Consider the following 19961-nt stretch of genomic DNA (forward strand, 5'->3'; position numbering starts at 1 on the left):
ATCGTCTCTGTAGCTTTGACAACCACTTGATTGCTATTGGTTTTGTTGATTCTATCGAAGCATGTTAACAGATCTGACTCCTTGCAGCTCTGGTTGAGAAGGTATGTTTTCACTTCGTGGAACTTTTATGGTGTGTAAAGTCTACAGTGCTTACATTATTAGATGTACTTTACTCAAAAAATACATTTCTTTGTACTTTTGTTCTGAAAGGTTTTTCATTACAAGGAAATAGGGTTTGAAAGTGCAAGCTCATCAAAGACGATTTTAGACCATGTTCTTGTGGTTTATTCTCTAATATGCTTAAACAGTCATTTTGAGCATGTTGAGTTGTATATCATATAGCTGTTGAATTCTGCTATTGTGTTATGTCTAGGAGATCCCTAGGACATTGTGAAGTGGTATGTTGATAATTCAAGAGACAAAAATCCATGAAAAGCCTGAAGCAACCATGTCTATCTAAAAAAACATTTCCTGCTCAATGAAGATGACGGATTGTGATGGGTAACTTAATATCTTTTGTTATTTAACAATCAGATGTTCACACATCCTTTAGGACAGTGGAATTCTTTCGTCATCTCTTTAGACACTGTCAATATGATCGTATTCTCGCATTACTGATAAAATATTATAATAACATTAATGCACCCTCTCTATAGGGAACTGATATGTCGATGATTCATGAATCCATGAAAAGTAAAAAAGTGAGCAAGTTTAACTTGTCTCATTCTACATAAATTGCTTGTAGAAGCTGGATAAGACTAAAGACACCAACAAACAATGTAAGCAGTTGGAGGAATTTACAGAGATAATGATAGTGTCGACAGGGTATGTTTAATCTACTTCAGTAGTGTGTGTTTTATTCCCTCCAATTACATTGGTGTTTATACATTTGGCATGCCTTGCGGGCTAGTTTCAACTTTCATTTAGTCCAGAAATCATGTTGTTGTATAGGAATTGTATAAACTTGTTATCTATCAAATAGTCCAAGCTTGTTGACAAATATATTTTTCTAGTGGCAACTGAATAAGTTAATAAAATTTTCAATCTTTCTCCTTTTTAGTTTGGTTGATCAAAGATTTTTATCCCCAAAGTGAAGATGAGGAAACTGGGAACTAGCCTGAGCTCTGGAAGAAAAAGCAGTCGTTGGTTAGATGTTTAACTTGTTTAAATGAATGTTATCATTTCTTTTGGTTACCAGTACTTGTGTGACTAACCGAAAGTGCTAAATTCATATATTACCATAAGAAAAATGTAAGTTAAGTTCCACTCTTCTTGTTATCTTGGCCATGAAAGGAAAGTCGTGTGGCAACTAGAAGTAATTTGCCAGCAATGTTGTATCTTGTATGCCCTGGGATACCTCTTCATTTTATATCTACATGATGCTATTTTGGTATTGACTAGTTGTATATACGACATTATAAGATTTCCAATACGAGACATGTGAACTTGAACAAAAGCGGCTGCACTGATAGGAACATGTACAAGTTGGGATCCTTAATAAGGCCAGAGGAATTTTAGTTTCTTAGATTCATATATAAGGACTTACTTGGTTTGATGTTTTAAGCTTGTTAACCACGTGGGCTTCAATCATTCCATAAACCTCGCTCCAGCATAAGTACGTTTTATTGTTGCTATCTGTCATGACTTTGTGTACTTATTGTCCAACTTGCAGACTTTGCTTCTATTTAAATTTGGTCTACAGGTTCTGATCAATTTGGTGTTACTGCACATATACGGCTAACATTGACCTTAAGATAGTTAGCTCTTTGATATGGAGCGGAAGAAGTAGTGAACTTAGGGCCCAGGAAAATATTCAAATCGTATTAGATGAGACTTGATTTGTTACTTTCATGCCTATACATACCGAATAACAACCTCAAACATTTAGTGCCTGTTTTTTCATTCAATATTATTAGAAAGTTGGGATCTTTTAAGTATATTTATTTATTCTTTTTGCCATGTATAAATCATATAAAATAACAAAAGCAAAAAAGGACAGATTTTGACATTTTTAACATTTTTAACATTTTCATAAGAAGCCCATTGTTTGTTATATTCTATAGGAATGCTTACTACAACTTGGTTTATCCTCTTTAGGAGCAAAAAGGATTTGGGTAAGATAGATAACACTTGGATGCATTTGCTTTTAGGCAACACAAGCAACCCTTGAGCACAGATTTTGGCAACGAAGTTTAAGTCTTTCAACTCTAGTTAACTGAGTCAGACTTGATGCACTTTCTAGGATTCGGTTTAATTTGATGAAGTTGACTGCAAATAACAAAAGCAAAAAAGGACAGATTTTGACATTTTTAACATTTTAACATTTTCATAAGAAATCCATTGTGTTGGTTATATTCTAGAGGAATGCTTACTACAACTTGGTTTATCCTCTTCGAGAGCAAAAAGGATTTGGGTAAATATAACACTTGATGCATTTGCTTTTAAGCAACACAAGCAACCATTGAGCACAGATTTTGGCCACGAAGTTTAAGTCTTTCAACTTTAGTTTACTGAGTCAGACTTGATGCACTTTCTAGGATTCGGTTTAATTTGATGAAGTTGACTGCTGACTGGTTACTGTTTAGAGGACAATTTCAATTTCTTTCCTTTTTCCAGTTAAGTTGCCTTGCAATAAATAAGAGAGAGAACCCTAGACTGGCTCCTAGAGACTCTTTGTGCTTCACGAATGCATCATATTTTTGTCTTAATTATTTTTCAAGCAATGTCTAATAAAGAGCTTATCATTTGTGGGGAGAAGAAAATGGATGAGATGGATCAGGCTATTAGACGGCCAAAAAGTGGTATGAGTTAACTCAAAACTTTTCTTTCCTTAAAAATTGTCTGTTGTTATAACTAATGGGGCCTCACCTTGCAGGTTGTGGAACAAACATTTTTAAAAAAAAAATTTGAATTAATATATTAAGAAAGATAGCAAGAGCTGAAGTTAATACAATTCATAGAGGGCCAAATGAGTAGGTTAAAAGTATTGCCCATACCTTTCATTACAGCCACCACCTCGCTGGGTTCAACATTGAGGTTATACTCTAGAAGTCTTGCCCTGAGATGAGCATGGACCTTCTCGCCAGATCATCTGGATGTAGGATCTAAAGGTCTCCTGTTCTCCCTTGGATTCAGATGTCTTGGTGGGTACGGATCTCTGTTGCTTCTGAGTTCTGGCCTACGATCAGGTCTCCTGGAGTGTCGATCACTAGATTGGTTGTCGTACGAATATCTCTTTTTTCGGTGGGTCTTGTCTTCTTCCCACCTTATGTCCAACCAGGCTTTGGACAGTAAATCATCGAGGGTCGTACAATTGAACTTGGTAAGCTCTTTGTACACCTCTCAATCATAAAGGAGCCCCTTCCTGAAGGCATCCACAACTGCTCAACAAAGGTATCAGTCAGTTGTGCGAAAGATGAAATGCAGTTGTTAGGAAGATTAGTATACCACTGCAAGGTTGGGCCAACGAGGCTAGAGTCGAAGCTCTTGCACGTGCAGGCTTCTCTTAGGTCTCTCCGTATAGCAACAGTAAACATACGTTGTTTGTAAGAAGCAATATGGTCAGCTAGGTCAGACGTACCATCGTACATCTTCATATTTGGGAAGGTAAACTTCCTTGGCATCTCAAATAAAGCGATGGCATCTACAAAAGGTGAGTCAGCATAACTTTGGGGCATACTCTTTTTAATAGAATCGGAACCCCAGGTATGCGTGTAAGCAAGGCTTCTAGGTCTGCTAGCCTTTTTGCCAAGCCCTGCTCAAGAGAATTATCTCTAGGAGAGTGCGGGTGTGTAGGGATGTAGGTCCCATTAGTCTATAATATAGGTACAGTAAATATAGAAGGAAGAGCAGAGGAGATAGGAGTAGCTGTGGTCTGTGTCATTGGGCGTTGGTTGTCATCCAGGTCTGGTCGAGTGACTGGTCGACTTGAGAGGCCGCCTGCTTCTGTCCTGGTTGACTATTCCGGGACTGTCGAACGAAGGATTGGCTGGTTAGGCATGTCTCTTGCTTCGGTTGTCCTTTCAACCCGCTCTTCAGGATTTGGCTCTGTCTGCCTAGGAGCAGCTGGTCTTCGAGATGATACGGCTACGGATAACTTCGTGATTTTTTTCCTTTAATAATTGATTCTCGGCTCTGACTAGGATGTTCTCCTCTTCCGAGGCTTTGAATCGTTGCGTGTTCTCTTGCATCTGAGTTGTTAACATTGCAGGCTGGGATGCTACGTCGAGTGAAGCGTTAGTCATCTCTTGTGCCATCGGGATAACTCAGTAATTAGTTGTCGAGGCGCTCCTTCTAGCGCCAAACAATGAGGGTACAAAATCGTGGGTCAAGAAGTCAATAGGACTGGGCCGTTGACCGGAAGTCAGACCTTCACCTATTAATATTTTTGCGGGCACCAACAACGTCTTTGGGCTTAACCTGTGACAAGAGACAAAAACACACGTGACCGTAAGATCCTAAGGGACACCGGGATGGTGCCGGCCTAAGGGGGCTCCGACGGTCAAGTTAGTGAACTTGGCAAATATTGAATACGAATTGTAAACCAGAGTTTGAGGTATTGAGTTAAATATGTTGTCTGAGCAAGTCACTTTTGGGACAAAAGGTGATACAACTGGGTGTATGCTTGCCTAATTTTCTACTCGTCGAGTAAAATAAAGTGCTTGCACCCCTTGGTTGTGTGGAGAGAGAAATATCAGTCGCCTTCCCTGATCAGGTGGTCGCCTTCCTTGATCAGGTGTTCGTCAGGAGAGAGAAATATCACTCATCAACTGTTTGATCAAGTGGTCGTCAGGAGAGAGAAATATTACTTGTCTTCCTTAATCAGGTGGTCGTCATGAGAGAGAAAGATCACTCGTCTTCCTTAATCAAGAGAGAGAAAGATAGGTGGTTAGTTGATTGTGGGTGGATTGGATGTCGGGTGTTGTTATCCGTGATTGGATGCCTTAGTCGATGACCAGATGATCCTTATATAATGTTTCGTGGTCAACTGTCTTTCTTGGTCAATTATCACCTGGTGGTGGGTTGTCGTCTTCAATGTGGTAACGCATGGAGCTGTCACCATTAATATGGATATCGTAACCCCTTAACGGGTATATTCAGGATATTGTCATCTTGAATGACTGTAACGCCTCCCCAGCGGATGTACGAAGGGAGGTCTGTTGAGGAGGTGACGACGAACCTCTTTATCCGGGGTAAGTTTCATTTTCCACATATATTCGTAGAATGGATACGGGCCTGTGTTACTACGTCTAAGTTCTTGATTATGGTTAATGGTGAAGCCCATGGTTGTTTTGATGGGAATCGAGGTATACGGCAATGCTGTCTAATTTCTCCATATCTGTTTGTGTTAATGATGGAGGTATTCGCGGTTCTTATTGATCGAGAGGAAAGAGCATGTCGGTTTCTACTACACCCTAAGTGTCAAGTTCCGAAAGTTACTCACCTTTGTTTCACCGACGATCTCATGGTCTTCTTCCGAGGGGACGCGGGTTCGGCTCGATCTCTAAAAGGTGTGTTAACTGGTTTTCATCGAGCGACGGGGTTGCAGGCCAATGTGCTCAAGAGTACGGTTTTCTTTACTGGTCTTTCGACCCAAGGTCAGAGTGATATTACTGGTATTCTAGAATTCGGGACTGGTTCTCTGCCTATCTGTTACTTTGGTTTGCCTCTTATATCGTCTCACCTATAGTCACTATATTCCGCTGATTGATAAAATCAAGGGACGAATCCAATCTTGGAAGAGTCGATGTTCATCGTTCGCGCGGCGAGTTCTCCTCGTAAAGGTGGTTTTGAATAGTATGTTACTATATTGGGCAACAGTGTTCGTTATTCCCAAAAGAGTAATAACTGATATCAACTCCATCTTTAGCAAGTTCCTCTGGTCTGGCGTGGATATGGGGTGTAAGAGAGCTCCCATTGGCTGGGAAAGCCTTTGTTACCCCATTGATGAAGGGGGACTTGGTTTTCGTAATATTGAGGTGTTGTTCGAGGCGTCATATCTTCGCCATATATGGGATTTGATTAGTGGAAAGAGGACCTTGTGGGCTGATTGGGTGAGAAATAATCTTATCAAAGATTAGCATTTCTGGACTCTTTCAGCCCCGAGTAATAGATATGATTCTCACCTACATTTAGATGCACGGGTCTCTCAGTTTATTGGGCAGTCGGGCTGGATTTTTCCTACTCATATTGCAGCTATGTTAGGGACTATCGTGGTCGAGGCCAGAGAGGTGGTGGTAGATAGTACACTCAGAGATGAGGTGATCTGGATGCCAAGCCAGAATGGAGAGTTTACTCTCAAAGAGACGTATGAAGCAATTCGACCAAGAGGAACCCAAACATTGTTTCATCACGTGGCTTGCTTTTCGAAGACGCCTCAAAATTAGATCTCTTCTAGCTAGTTGGGGTATGGTTATAGACACTACATGTGTTTTCTGTGGGGGAGAAGAAGAAACGGATTTCCACCTATTCTTTGGTTGTTCGGTTATAAAGAATATATCGGAATCGCTACAATGGTGTCTTAATCACTTTGATGGGATTTCCATTGCTGCCCGGGTGGGTCGTTTGCTCTTAAATGCCTATGTCTATCATATTTGGAAGGAACGAAACAACAGGGTATTTAGAGGCAATGTCATGTCACCAGGGCTGATTTTCACACTATCTGGGATGAAGTGTGGATTAAGCTGAATACCGTTACCAAACGGTTTGAAGATACTGAGGAGAATTGGAGGACCATCGATCGTTGGAATCTTACTATCTCTCTTCAAAAGCTGGTTTATACTCCATGTAAATGGACTCGGCCGATGGCAGGGAGATATATGACTAATACCGATGGTGCTCTGAACGAGGTGGATGCGGGGTATGGAGCCATTATTCGAGATTCAGAGCCAATTCATCAACAACCTAACTTATCAAAACCACTAACGTGGTCTACTTCACACAAAACACGCAAAAGCACACAAACCCATTAAAAAAAAGAACAAAGAAAGAAAGAACCTAGGTTTTTCTTTTCATGGGGATTTTTACAGACGCCCCAATTTCCTGCCATTAGCACCCTATCCAGCCAACTTAGTGAAGGTTTATGAGATAAATGGCGGGTACAACAATAAGCAGGGGCGCCTTTAGAACCCCCTGCCTTTTCTTCTTTCTTTATCCTTTCCGAGAGATGTTCTCTCCCGCGAGAAACCCTTTAGGGTTGTACTGTCGCCGACTACCAAAACTAGGACTTTTAGTTCTCGTTAGAAAACAACCATTACTCACGAAAATACCATCGCTGGTGTATTCCGACTTACCCTCTATCTTCTCTGATGATGTTCTCCAAACCCGAAAACCATATTTCTGAAAGCTTTCTCTCTACAAACCTATTCATCACCGATCGATTCTTGGTCGAGTTTGATTGATCTGGACTATACCAATCATCGATTTAGAGTTTAATACACATTACAAATTATTTCTCTCGTTTAATTTTAATCCTAAATCGAGAAACCCTATAGAGGTATACCAGAAGAAGTTGATAGATTCAGCAAGACCGAAAATGGTTATAACAGAAAACAGAAGAAGTAGGTTGAACGTCCAAAGACATAACATCCGCAGCATCAACCATCTTCTTTAATACCTAATGCATCCCTATCCTTTTTCGCCCATTTTTGGCACTATCAAACAAATTGACAAAGAAGAGAGAGAAGACTGATTCTGTAATGATAAACGAAATGATGGTTTCTTCTCATTAATTTCACCTCATTTGAGATGCTAAAGACAGGAGATGAAACATCATTCGTTTAACCGTGGAGATTAAATGACTGCTTGGACCGTTGGTAACAGAAAGAATAGGGACAAAGCAGATTAATAGTTTTGTTTACATTCTTTCTTTGAGGGGTGAACTTTTTCTTTTTTCTTAAGTAGGTAATAGATCAAAGGGTAAAGATGCTCTAAAAAAATACACAGTGAACCGTTGAATTTATCTTTCGATTTGCCTAGTCAGCACTCGCCATCCTACGTTATATAATAGATGTTGTTCCAGATTGGACTGAATGTGGGATTTGAGCCCATTTTTAGGGTGTTTTATAAAAAAAATGAGTTAATTCCTATTTGGCCCCTACTTGTGGCCAGCTTCCTTTATGGCCCCCTGTTTTCCATAAATTCAAATATGGCCCCCTTTTTTACTGTAAATGTCATAACTGCCCTTCCTATAAAATATTTTTCAAAATAAAATTAAATAAAAGAGATGAATTCCACCTCACTTCCACCTCACATCTTTCTCCATCTTTCTCCACCTCAAATTTTTCAAAATAAAATCAAAATAAAATTAAATAAAAAAGAGAGAGATCAGATGCTTTTTTTAAAGTCGCCGCCGGCCGGAAGAAGAGAGAGGTTGAGTTGGAGAGAGAGAGATAGGTGAATTGGAGAGAGAGGTGAAGTTGAGAGAGAGAGATAGGTGAATTGGAGAGAGAGGTGAAGTTGAGAGAGATGTGAGGTGGAGAAAGAGGTGAGGTGGAATTCATCTTTTTTATTTAATTTATTTTGAAAAAATATTTTATAGGAAGGGCAGTTATGACATTTACATTAAAAAAAGGGGCTACATTTGAATTTATGGAAACAGGGGGTCATAAAGGAAGCTGGTCACAAAATAGGGAGCCATATAGGAATTATCTCAAAAAAAAATTCCTTAAAGAAACGGATACTTCGGTCAGCCCTACTTTTTTTTTTTTTTGTTGAACTTGGTCAGCCCTATTGAATAGAATGAATTTCTAAGACACAGTGGGTCGAGACTCGAAAACGAGCGAGAGAAAGGGTAGAGACTCGAGAACGAGCGACTCGCGACGGGCGAAGGGGCGACGGGCGACGGGCGACGGGCGACGAGCGATGGATGATAGAGACACCAAGAACTGCAATCTTGATTTGTTGATGAGAGAAGGGTATGATTCGTAACCCTAATAATTTTGCATTTATCCATAGTTGAACCCCTAATTGATGAATGTTTATGCTTGTTCTCGATATTTATTTTTGAAAACCCTAAAAAGAAACCGGATCTAGCTATTCTTTTCATGAAATTCTCCCTCTCTCCCTCTTTAGGTATTGCAACAAAAGGATTGCTAAATCTTGATATTATAAAACCCTATTTTCCTTGTGGTTCGATCAGAAATTTTTTGAATAAGCCAGAACATAAGGGAAACCTTGAAATCTCTTTGGGTTGACTCGCTATAGGGATGTATGACTGTTGGTTCTTTGTTGGTGGATATTGCTGCTAATTCTTTTCGCCATTCATTCTAGTCCACTTCATTCATTGAAGCTTGAAAATATATATGAGGAAGTAGATCTCATCTGGTCTATGCATCTCTTCATTAATCTGATCTCGTTGTTTTAAGCTGTAAGTATAACGGGTTTGGTGGCTAGGGTTCAATATGAGAATATTTTTTCTTGCTTTGCTTTCTGTCCCGCCAAGAATTATGGAACTTTATAAATATTAAGATCGGTGTAGTCTCTGTTTTTAACAGCAGTTGGGAATATTCTATCATTCAAGGATTCTGTTTTCTGTCGTTTTTATACAAAAGTTTGTACAATAAGTTAGTTTCTTATTTTACATCATGGTACAGTTTTTATGTGACATAAATAGGTGTTCCAGTCTCTTCTTGCACCATAGTATACCACCAATATACACCAGTTTCATCCTAGAATATCATTGGCGATAAGTTTAAGTTGGCGGTTAGACAGATGCTGCCATCTATTTTTTGGTAAGTTGGTTGGTATACAAACTGAAACAAGCTACCTAGAAATGTCGGTTGATGCGAGATTAAGCTGGAAATGGACTATATCTTAATTTCCGTAGGCGAAACTTGTATTTTGGTGGTTACTGATGTATGTAAAGACTCAATATTTACTGTCTTTTAAGTTTCATAAGTATCTCCATACATCATAGTATGACACCAAGAGATGTGGGTCCTATTCGAGATAACGTTAGTATCAATTTCACTACAAACAATTGGCTGACGGTTGGTTTAAGTTTATTGTTATACATACGATGTATGGATGGAGATAACGTTAGTCAGTTACCAAGTAATGTGGGGTAATGTGAGATCACTAACAATAATGGGTTTTGTCCGAGAATATCATCTTGCGATATGTAAAAATGGTGGTTCGACTTCGACATATGTTGAAATCTAATCTTAATAAGTTGGTATGCACATTACAACAAGTCACTTATAATGTGGCGAATGCGAGATTAAAGTTGGCAATGGACTCCGTTCAGGTGGCATTAGGCAATATTTTTGTACTTGTATCTTGGTGATTACTCTCGTTTGCAATGGCTTTTTTCTGTTATGTTATTTTTTAGTAACAATATTACCCATCTCGTAAGCTTCATAGGTATCTCCATACTTCATGGTAGGACACCAAGATATCTGGTCCTATTCGAGATAACGTTGGTGTCAGTTTAACTACGAACATTTGCTGGCTGTTGGTTTAAGTTTATGATTATACATATGATGTATGGGGATTCTACTTCTTTAAAATTGATTTTCTTATTTTTTTTTAGTCTTATTACTCAAGTCTAAAACTTCAAGATTTTAAGACTATGGTTTGGATGATGTTATTCTTTTGGTGAATCTTTCTAATCTAACAAGTCATTGCACACATGGCAGTAAGTTACCAAGTAATGTGGGGTAGTGTGAGAACAGCAACAAAAGTGTGGGTTTTCATCGAGAATATCATTTGCGATGTGGGTTATGCGAGGCTAAGGTTGGCAATGGCCTCTATCGAGGTTGTTGTAGGCAGTATTTGTATCTTGGTGGCTACTAATGTGTGCAAAGACTTCTATTTTCGGTATATAGTTATTTTATTTTTTAGTAACAGTATTTACTATTTCGTAAACTTCACAATCATAAGTGTCTCCATACATAATGGTACGGTACCAAGAGATGTGGGTCCTATTTGAGATGAAGGTTGGTATCCATTGATTACAAACGTTAGCTGGCAATGGGCTTAAGTTTATGAATGTACTGTATGTACATATTATGTATGGAGATGCTATTTTTGTTTTCTTTCATTTATTTTTGTTTCTTTCATTTATTTTTGTTTTCTTTCTTTTTATTTTGTTTAGTCTTTACAGAAGTATCTCCATACATAATGGTATGACAGCAAATATGGTTGGGACGATATTATTTTTTTGGTGAACCTTTCTAATTTAACAAGTCGTTGCACACATCGCAGTAAGTTACCAAGTAATGTGGGGTAATGTGACACTAACAAAAGTGTGGGTTATGCGAGACTAAGTTGGCAATGGACTCTATCGAGGTTGCAGTAGGCAGTATTTGTATCTTGGTGGCTACTAATGTCTGCAAAGTCTTATTTTTTTCGATATATAGTTATTTTATTTTTTAGTAACAGTATTTACTATTTTGTAAGCTTCATAATCATAAATATCTCCATACATAATGGTACGGTACCAAGAGATGTGGGTCCTATTTGAGATAAAGGTTGGTATCTATTTATTATAAACGTTGGCTGGCAGTGGGCTTAAGTTTATGAATGTACAGTGTGTACATATTATGTATGGAGATGCTATTTTTGTTTTCTTTCATTTATATTTGTTTTCTTTCTTTCATTTTTTGTTTTCTTTCCTTCATTTTTTGTTTTCTTTCTTTTATTTTTGTTTAGTCTTATTACCGAAGTATCTCCATACATAGAGGTATGACTCCAAAGATGTGGGTCTTATTCGAGATTAAGGTTGGTATACATTTGAATACACACACTGACTGGCAGTTGGCTTGAGTTTATGGATATACATATTATGTATGGAGATTCTACTTTTGTAGTTGTTTTTATCTTTTATTTTATTTTATTTTATTTTATCTTTTCTGTTTTTGTTTTCGAAATTAAGGTTGGCATTGCTTTACAGTAGGTCACTTTTCTCGAAACAGTTATTAATGTGAGGCTCTAGGAAGCCGAAATATGATAGTTTATCTGGATTTTTTGGTTGCTTGTTAAATCTTGATATTGGTATTCACATAATTTTTTATTTTGGGTCTTTAAGCCTTTCGAGTTAGGAGTTTAAGCATGTATTTTTGTATATGGCTGTTGGAGAACCAAGTGTAACCGAAAGAAAAATCTAGGGTGATGTTTATCTTTTGAAATGTATATAACTGAATGAATTGAAGGGGGACGAGCTTAATGATTGAATTACAAGTCGCTTTTGTTGGATAAAGATTTCTTATATTTTGTACCAAACTGGTTGAATTACATGGTTACTAGCTAGTGCACCCTTTGCATCAAGCACAAATTTCTTTTGTTTGGAGAGAAAGTGTTATAGTCGGTGTATCTCATAGTTTGGAACAATTTACTTAACTGATGTGTTGAAATTTGTTAGTATGCAACAAATGATGTGTTGAAATTTGTTAGTATGAGGCAAATGATGTGTTGAAATTTGGTAGCATGCGACAAATGATGTGCTGAATTTTGGTAGCATGTGACAAATGATGTGCTGAAATTTGTTAGCATTGAACAAATGAGACTCAATCACGTCCCATTGAGCTGTTGGAAACTCATTTGGAGGGAAACAATACCCCCCCTCCCCGGCTGGCTGGATTTTTTTTTTTTGCTTAAAGAGAAGGTATTCATTTTGTTTAAAATGGTTAATATGCAACAAATGAGACTTAATTATGTGTCGATGAGCTGTTTGAAACTCATTTGGAGGGGAACAAATGCCCCCTTGGTGGTATTTTTTTTTGTATAAAGAGAAGGCATTATCATATTATCTCATAGTTTGGAACAATAGTGTTTGAAATTTGTTAGCTGTTGAGACTCAATTATGCGACGCTGGAAACTCTTTTGGAGGGAAACAAATCACGTCCCCTCTCCCTGCTGGATTTTTTGTGTTTAAAGAAAGCCACCATTGTTGGCACATATTATCCTTTGGAACAATTTACTGATTACTGTGTTGGAATCTGTCGCATGCGACAAATGAGACTCAATGAAATATTGGATTTGTTGACAGCATTGTCTCTTTAACTTGACATGAAACCCGCTGTGGTACTATCAAAGCGCATAGTTGTTGTCCAAAGAGAGATGGGTCTGCAAATCCTTTCTGATCCATCCTCGAAATCCCACTTTTTATACTCGGTGAAGCTGAGATTGAACATGAACAACTATGTATACTGGAACTCATTGTTTAGGTTGTAACTGAAAAGAGAAATGCAATATGTTGGCTCCTGCCTTCCACTGCCTATCTGCCAGTGACTAGAGCTCTTTGACAGCGGTGAAATAAACCATCTGTTTAATGTTATGGCGAACACATTTCTGACGTTCTCATTGTAAAGTAATTATGGTATTTTCCATCAGAGTTAATTGACGGATTCAGCCTTCATGTATTGAAGCTGGAAGCCTACTATCATGTGTTTGAAATGAATGGACGAATGGTGCACTCTAACAATAACGATGATGTAAGTAACTTACTAGAATACTTTCCTATGATACCTTGTTTTGAACTCTGGAAGTACACTTCTAATTCTATTACTTCATTCAATGGAAACATCTAATATAAGAGGAACAATACTTCCAAATTCAGTAAGGAACTTAAGCTTGCAATCTAAGACAGTCTAGCAGAACAAACAAAAATTTTTCAAAAGGACATTTGCTACTTGGAAGTTAGCTTTCTTGGGTGCGGTTTGCTACTAGGAGTTAAAGATGGACTAGTCCTTCTTACCATGTTTGAGGGTTTGATCAATCACTGATGAAACAGGTACAATGCTTACGATACGCCTCCCCCCACACCCACCCCCGACGGCTGCTGGTGCGCAATGAACCTGCATTTCACATTAGACCATGTATGTTCTACACAAACAAGAACTACACCCTTTATGGATTTAAAAATGATTTATTTGCTGCAGTTCGGTTAAAAATCCCATCTTGTAGGCTGATTTAGTACATTGAGATTGTGTTGGTTTAAAGATCAGAGTTTTTCGCCTTCTTAAATGTCTTATAATTATGTCAGGATGAAGTGTCGCATTGACGACTCCCTTGCCTTTTTCCCTCCTGTTATTCCTGTCTTCAGACTTTTTTGTTCAGTCCCAACTAATGATTTGGTCTAGAGTATAATATACTAACAATGACTGGTTGATTCATTATAAATGTTTGATAATGCATATTTGCTCTGGCATGTCCTCTTGCCTTTCAGCTCAGTATTTTGTTCAAAGCAGAGACACAATGCTCCTGTATCTCATCTTTTGGAACTACAAAGGAGATGTTAGAACTCTTCAGTCACTTAGTACCGATCTTGAGAAGTAGTTGAGTGGAAATGAACCTATTGTTGAACTGTCGAAGTGTATGTTGGTTGTTCAGAGATGTCACGGTCTGGAAATTGTACCCGAGCCATCGTTTTTCCTGGAGAGGTTGAAATACTTTTATGTTTGTCGTAGAGGTAATATATGAGACTCAGTTATGTGGTATCAAATTCTGGGAACTGTTCCCTCACTTTCTACTGATATAGAGAAGTACTGTAGTGGGAAGGAACCCATTATAAAACTGTCAAAGTGTTCACTGGTTGTCGGAAGAGAGCTGGGTCTGCAAGTCTTACTTGAGCTATCCTCGGCATTTTAGGAAGGAAACATTTTGGCACGTTAGTCCCTTAATGTGTCCTTAGACAGTGGGGAATTTTTTTGGTCACTTTTGGAGATCTTGGAAGTACTCCAGTCCAGTGCGAAGGAACCCAATGTTGAACTGTCAAAGTATATAATGCTTGGAGAGAGCCAGGTGTGCATTTCTTACCTGAGTGGGCCTCACAGTTTGAGGTTTTTTTTGTTACCGAAATGCGTTGGATTACTCTGCTGACCCTATTGTTGCAAACAGGTAAGATTTGAGTATTGTTTTTTGCCTCAGTTTGCTAGTGCTTTCTTTATTTTAGTGGGATTGGTTAAAACCAATATACATCAGTTTCATCCTAGAATATCATTGGCAGTAAGTTTAAGTTGGTGGTTAGACAGATGCTTCCATCTATTTTTTGATAGGTTGGTAGGTATACAAACTGAAACAAGCTACCTAGAAATGTCGGTTGGGTTGATGCGAGATTAAGGTGGAAATGACACTAAGAGACTTGTATTTTGGTGGTTATTGACGTATGTTAAGACTCAATATTTACTGTCTTTTAAGTTTCATAAGTATTTCCATATATCATAGTATGACACTAAGAGATGTGGGTCCCATTCGAGATAATGTTGGTATCAATTTCACTACAAACATTGGCTGGCGGTTGATTTAAGTTTATTGTTATACATATGATGTATGGGAATTCTACATTTTTTCTCTAAATTGACTTTCCTATTTTTGTTAAGAATATGGTTTGGACAATATTTTTTTTTGTGAAGCTTTCTAATTTAACAAGTCATTGCACACATCGCAGTAAGTTACCAAGTATGTGGGGGTAATGTGAGAACACTAACAAAAGTGTGGGTTTCTATCGAGAATATTATTTGCGATGTGGGTCATGCGAGACTAAGGTTGGCAATGGCCTCTATCGAGGTTGCAGTCGTATCTTGGTGGCTATTAATATGTGCAAAGAATTCTCTTTTTTTTCAATATATAGTTATTTTATTTTTTAGTAAGAGTATTTACTATTTCGTAAGCTTCATAATCATAAGTATCTCCATACATAATGGTACGGTACCAAGAGATGTGGGTCTTGTTTGAGATAAAGGTTGGTATCCATTGATTACAAACGTTGGCTGGCATTGGGCTTAAGTTTATGAATGTACTGTATGTACATATTACGTATGGGATGCTATTTTTGTTTTCTTTCATTTATTTATTTTTTCTTTCTTTTATTTTTGTTTAGTCTTATTACAGAAGTATCTCTGTACATAATTGTATGACTCCAAAGATGTGGGTCCTATTCGAGATTAAGGTTGGTATACAATTGAATACACACATTGCCTGGCAGTTGGCTTGAGATTATGGATATACATATTATGTAGGGAGATTCTACTTTTGTGTTCTTTCATTTATTTTTATTTAGTCTTATTTCACAAGTATCTCCATACATAATAGTATGACACCAAAGATGTGGGTCCTATTCGAGATTAAGGTTGGATATACATACTATGTATGGAGATTCTATTTTTTTGTATTTTTTTTTCTTTTTTTTTGTTTGGCCTTATTACACAAGTATCTCCATACATCATGATATGACTATAAACATTGGCGGGCAGTTGGCTTAATTTCATGGATATACATATGATGTATGGAGATTCTATTTGTGTATTTATTTTATTTTAAATTTGTTTTTATTTTCTATTTTTTATTTTTTTGTTTTCGAAATTAAGGTTGGCATTGCTTTACTTACATAAAGGCAATCAATTTATTTGCAGCAATTGTGCAGTAGGTCTCTTTTCTTGAAACAATTATTAATGTGAGGCTCTAGGAAGCCGAAATATGATAGTTTATGTGGACTTTTTGGTTGCTAGTTAATTCTTGATATTAGTATTCATATATTTTTTGATTTTGGGTCTTTAAGCCTATCGAGTTTGGAGTTTAAGCATGCATTTTTGTATATGGCTGTTGGAGAACCAAGTGTAACCGAAAGAAAAATCTAGGGTGATTTTTATCTTTTGAAATGTATATAACTGAATGAAGTGAAAGGGTGACGGGCTTAATGGTGGAATTATAAGTTACTTTGGTTGAATTACATGTTACTAGCTAATGCGCCCTTTGCATCAAGCACAAATTTCTTTTGTTTAGAGAAAGTGTTACCGTTGGTGTATTTCGTAGTTTGGAGCAATTTACTTGATTACAAATGATGTGCTGAAATTTGTTAGTATGCGACAAATGATGTTTTGAAATTTGTTAGTATGCGACAAAAGATGTGTGAAATTTGTTAGTATGAGACAAATGATGTGTTGAAATGTGGTAGCACATGACAAATCATGTGTTGAAATTTGTTAGCATGTGTGAGACTCAATCATGTCCCATTGAGCTGTTGGAAGCTCGTTTGGAGGGAACGATATCCCCTTTCCCCTGGTGGCTAGATTTTTTTTTTTTTTGCTTAAAGAGAAGGTATTCATTTTGTTTAAAATAGTTAACATGCAACATATGAGACTTAATTATGTGTCGTTGAGCTGTTTGAAACTCACTTGGTGGCATTTTTTTGGTTTAAAGAGAAGGCATTATCATTTTATCTCATAGTTTGGAACAACTGTGTTGAAATTTAGTAGCTGTTGAGACTCAATTATGCGACGCTGGAAACTCTTTTGGAGGGAAACAAATCACATCCCCTCTCCCTGCTGGAATTTTTTTGTTTAAAGAATTCCATCATTGTTGGCAACAATTGACTTCATACTGTGTTGGAATTTGTTAGCATGCGACAATTAAGACTCAATCATGTGTCATTTAGATGTTGGAAACACTTCCCGAGGGAAACAAATATTGGATTTGTTGACCGTATTGATGTCTGTTTAGTTTGACATGAAACCTGTTGTGGTACTATCAAAGCAATGTTGTCCAAAGAGAGATGGGTCTGCAAATCCTGTCTGATCTATCACCGAAATCCCGCTTTTTCAATCACTGGTGAAACAGGTGCAATGCAATGCTTATTATACGACCCCCCTCCTCTCCCCCTCCCCCCCCAACCCCCACCCAGCCACACCCTCCACTCCCCCGACGGCTGATGGTGCGCAATGAACGTGCATTTTAAACTTCAAGGAATAATAGATAGGTAGCTAATAAATACAAGCACTACGAAATTAAGGGTTATTTTCCTAATGGCCCCCTACTTTGTGACCAGCTTCTCGCCCGGCCCCCTACTTTACGAAAAATACCTATATGGCTCCCTTCCGTTATAACACCGTCACTCTCTCTCCTCCATCATGTTTTCTCTCTCTGCCAACTCACGCCACATCATCTGTTACGCCACCTCATCACCATCTCCGGCAGAGGTCGCCGGCCGGCGACCTTCAAACTAAAAAAAAAAAAAAATTAGTTTGAAGGTCGCCGGCCGGAAATTTGGCCGGCCGGCGACCTCTGCCGGAGATGGTGATGAGGTGGCGTAACAGATGATGTGGCGTGAGTTGGCAGAGAGAGAAAACATGATGGAGGAGAGAGAGTGACGATGTTATAACGGAAGGGGGCCATATGGGTATTTTTCGTAAAGTAGGGGGCCAGGTGGGAAGCTGGTCACAAAGTAGGGGGCCATTAGGGAAATAACCCCGAAATTAATCTAGTTCACTTTCCATTTTATCAGTACGAAATATTAACTATTAATAAGGATACCGTTTCAAATAAATTAGACTTTCGATGTTAAAGTATTTAATTTTTCCTTTAAGGAATTCCATTCTTCTTCATCTGACTCATGATCAGAATCAGGCTCAGAAAGAATAGATTTATCCTTTTTAATTTCAAGAGAAGTTACTCTGGATTTAAGAGTATTAATTTCTCTTTTAAGAACCTTGACTTCATGCAGTAATTCATTAACGCGAGAAGATTCTCCAGGAGTTTCTTCTTTTGAAACTGAGGTCTTAGCTCTTTGTAAAATTTCTTTTAGACTATAAGTCTCTGGTTCTTCAAATTTTAACCTTTTGTCACCTTTCTTTCCATTGTAATCTTCCAAATACTTTTGAAGCATTTGTCTCTTAGCAATGGGATCAGAAAGTTGATCAATAAGGTCAAGGATGAAATTATCCTCTTTTGTTAAAGGAAATAGACCATTTGCCTGACATAAGGCTTTGTAGTAATCACAATTTCCTTCGCAAGAGTCATCCTCAGATTCTTCTGTTTGATTTTGACTATCATGTCTGGTGAAGACTTTTGAAAAGAATACGTCTTTATACCATTTGAACTGAGATAAGTTCTGACATTTTAAATTCATTAGTTGCTCTTGAGATCTATCAATAAGCAATGATGTAGTGCCAATAAACACTACTATACTTATTAAGTCTTGAAGCTTAACTTTGGTGAACTAAAGCATTTTTGTCCTGTGAAACCCGGGTTTTCACCCTAAGTCGCGTCGCCTGGAAGTCCCGTGTAGCCGGTGAAGGCATTTTAGGGATTGGCATTAAAGCGTTGACAGTGATCAGGCAAATATGCTTGGGCTAACCAGAGCTATGTCTAAAAGACAAGATAAGGCTAATAGTAGCCATAATAAAGAAATTTTGATAAAAGAAAATTTCGAAAAATCCTTACAAAACTGGAATTTACCAGTTCAAAGTTCTGTTTATAAACAGAAAGGAACTTTTGAATTTACCTCCGATTATATCGTAAAAACGGTAGAAGAGGCTATACCCTTAACTGAGGGTTACAACTCATTTCAATTGTTGTCAAAAAATTTAATTGATAAACATAGACAACAACAATATAAATTCTTGCACATTGGGTTAATCCAAGTAGGTTTGAAACCTGCTACCCGTCTGGGTTTAAACACGTCCGCAATTATTTGTGTACGTGATAAAAGACACAACAAATTTCATGATTCACTACTTGGAATAGTGGAGTCTAGTCTTTGTGACGGACCCATATTCTTTTCATGTTTCCCAAATTTTACTCTGTCATTAAATGACCCCACAATTATGCACTCTCTTTGCCTTGACATTAAATCTGATGGATTTAATATGATGCAAGGAGCTGAAAACATAATCCTTATTTACAGGATTCAGTATAAAGTTATGAACACCGTGGTACCCAAGATGAAAAATATTTTGCAAGATCAAAAGGGGTCTACTACTTTGTTTATAACCAATTTAGAAAAAAGTAATTTAAAGGTCCCAAAAACGATCACATGGGATCAGGTTAATTTACCTGAAAACTGGATACTTGAAAAGGCTAATGAGCCTGTTAAAAAAGATAACCGTGAACTCGAAGAAATCAAAGAGTTCCCTGACGGTGATGTTGAAATTGTCTTCTCTAATCAGAGAATTGCAAGGCTAAAATTGGAAAGCCTAAACAACAAAGTTATTCCAGGTAGAAGTTCTACTTCGTCAGTTCCAACA

At 37.7% G+C, this 19961-nt stretch overlaps 3 long non-coding RNA genes across 3 annotated transcripts; all 3 read left to right on the top strand.

Moving 5' to 3' along the window:
• Positions 1–1122, top strand: LOC147567776 (uncharacterized). The gene is made up of 4 exons (XR_015237912.1): positions 1–101; positions 374–501; positions 657–825; positions 1061–1122. It is a non-coding gene; the product is annotated as an uncharacterized LOC147567776 (long non-coding RNA).
• A 7717-nt stretch (positions 1123–8839) lies between these two features.
• LOC147567777 (uncharacterized) lies at positions 8840–10508 on the top strand. The gene is made up of 2 exons (XR_015230846.1): positions 8840–8915; positions 9073–10508. It is a non-coding gene; the product is annotated as an uncharacterized LOC147567777 (long non-coding RNA).
• A 1099-nt stretch (positions 10509–11607) lies between these two features.
• Positions 11608–15336, top strand: LOC147567778 (uncharacterized). The gene is made up of 2 exons (XR_015230847.1): positions 11608–13817; positions 14168–15336. It is a non-coding gene; the product is annotated as an uncharacterized LOC147567778 (long non-coding RNA).
• The last annotated feature ends 4625 nt before the right edge of the window (positions 15337–19961 follow it).

Source organism: Eschscholzia californica, unplaced genomic scaffold (assembly GCF_041429995.1).
Source record: "Eschscholzia californica isolate CP2 unplaced genomic scaffold, dmEscCali1.0.p SCAF_1, whole genome shotgun sequence".
Classification (NCBI taxonomy): Eukaryota; Viridiplantae; Streptophyta; class Magnoliopsida; order Ranunculales; family Papaveraceae; genus Eschscholzia; species Eschscholzia californica.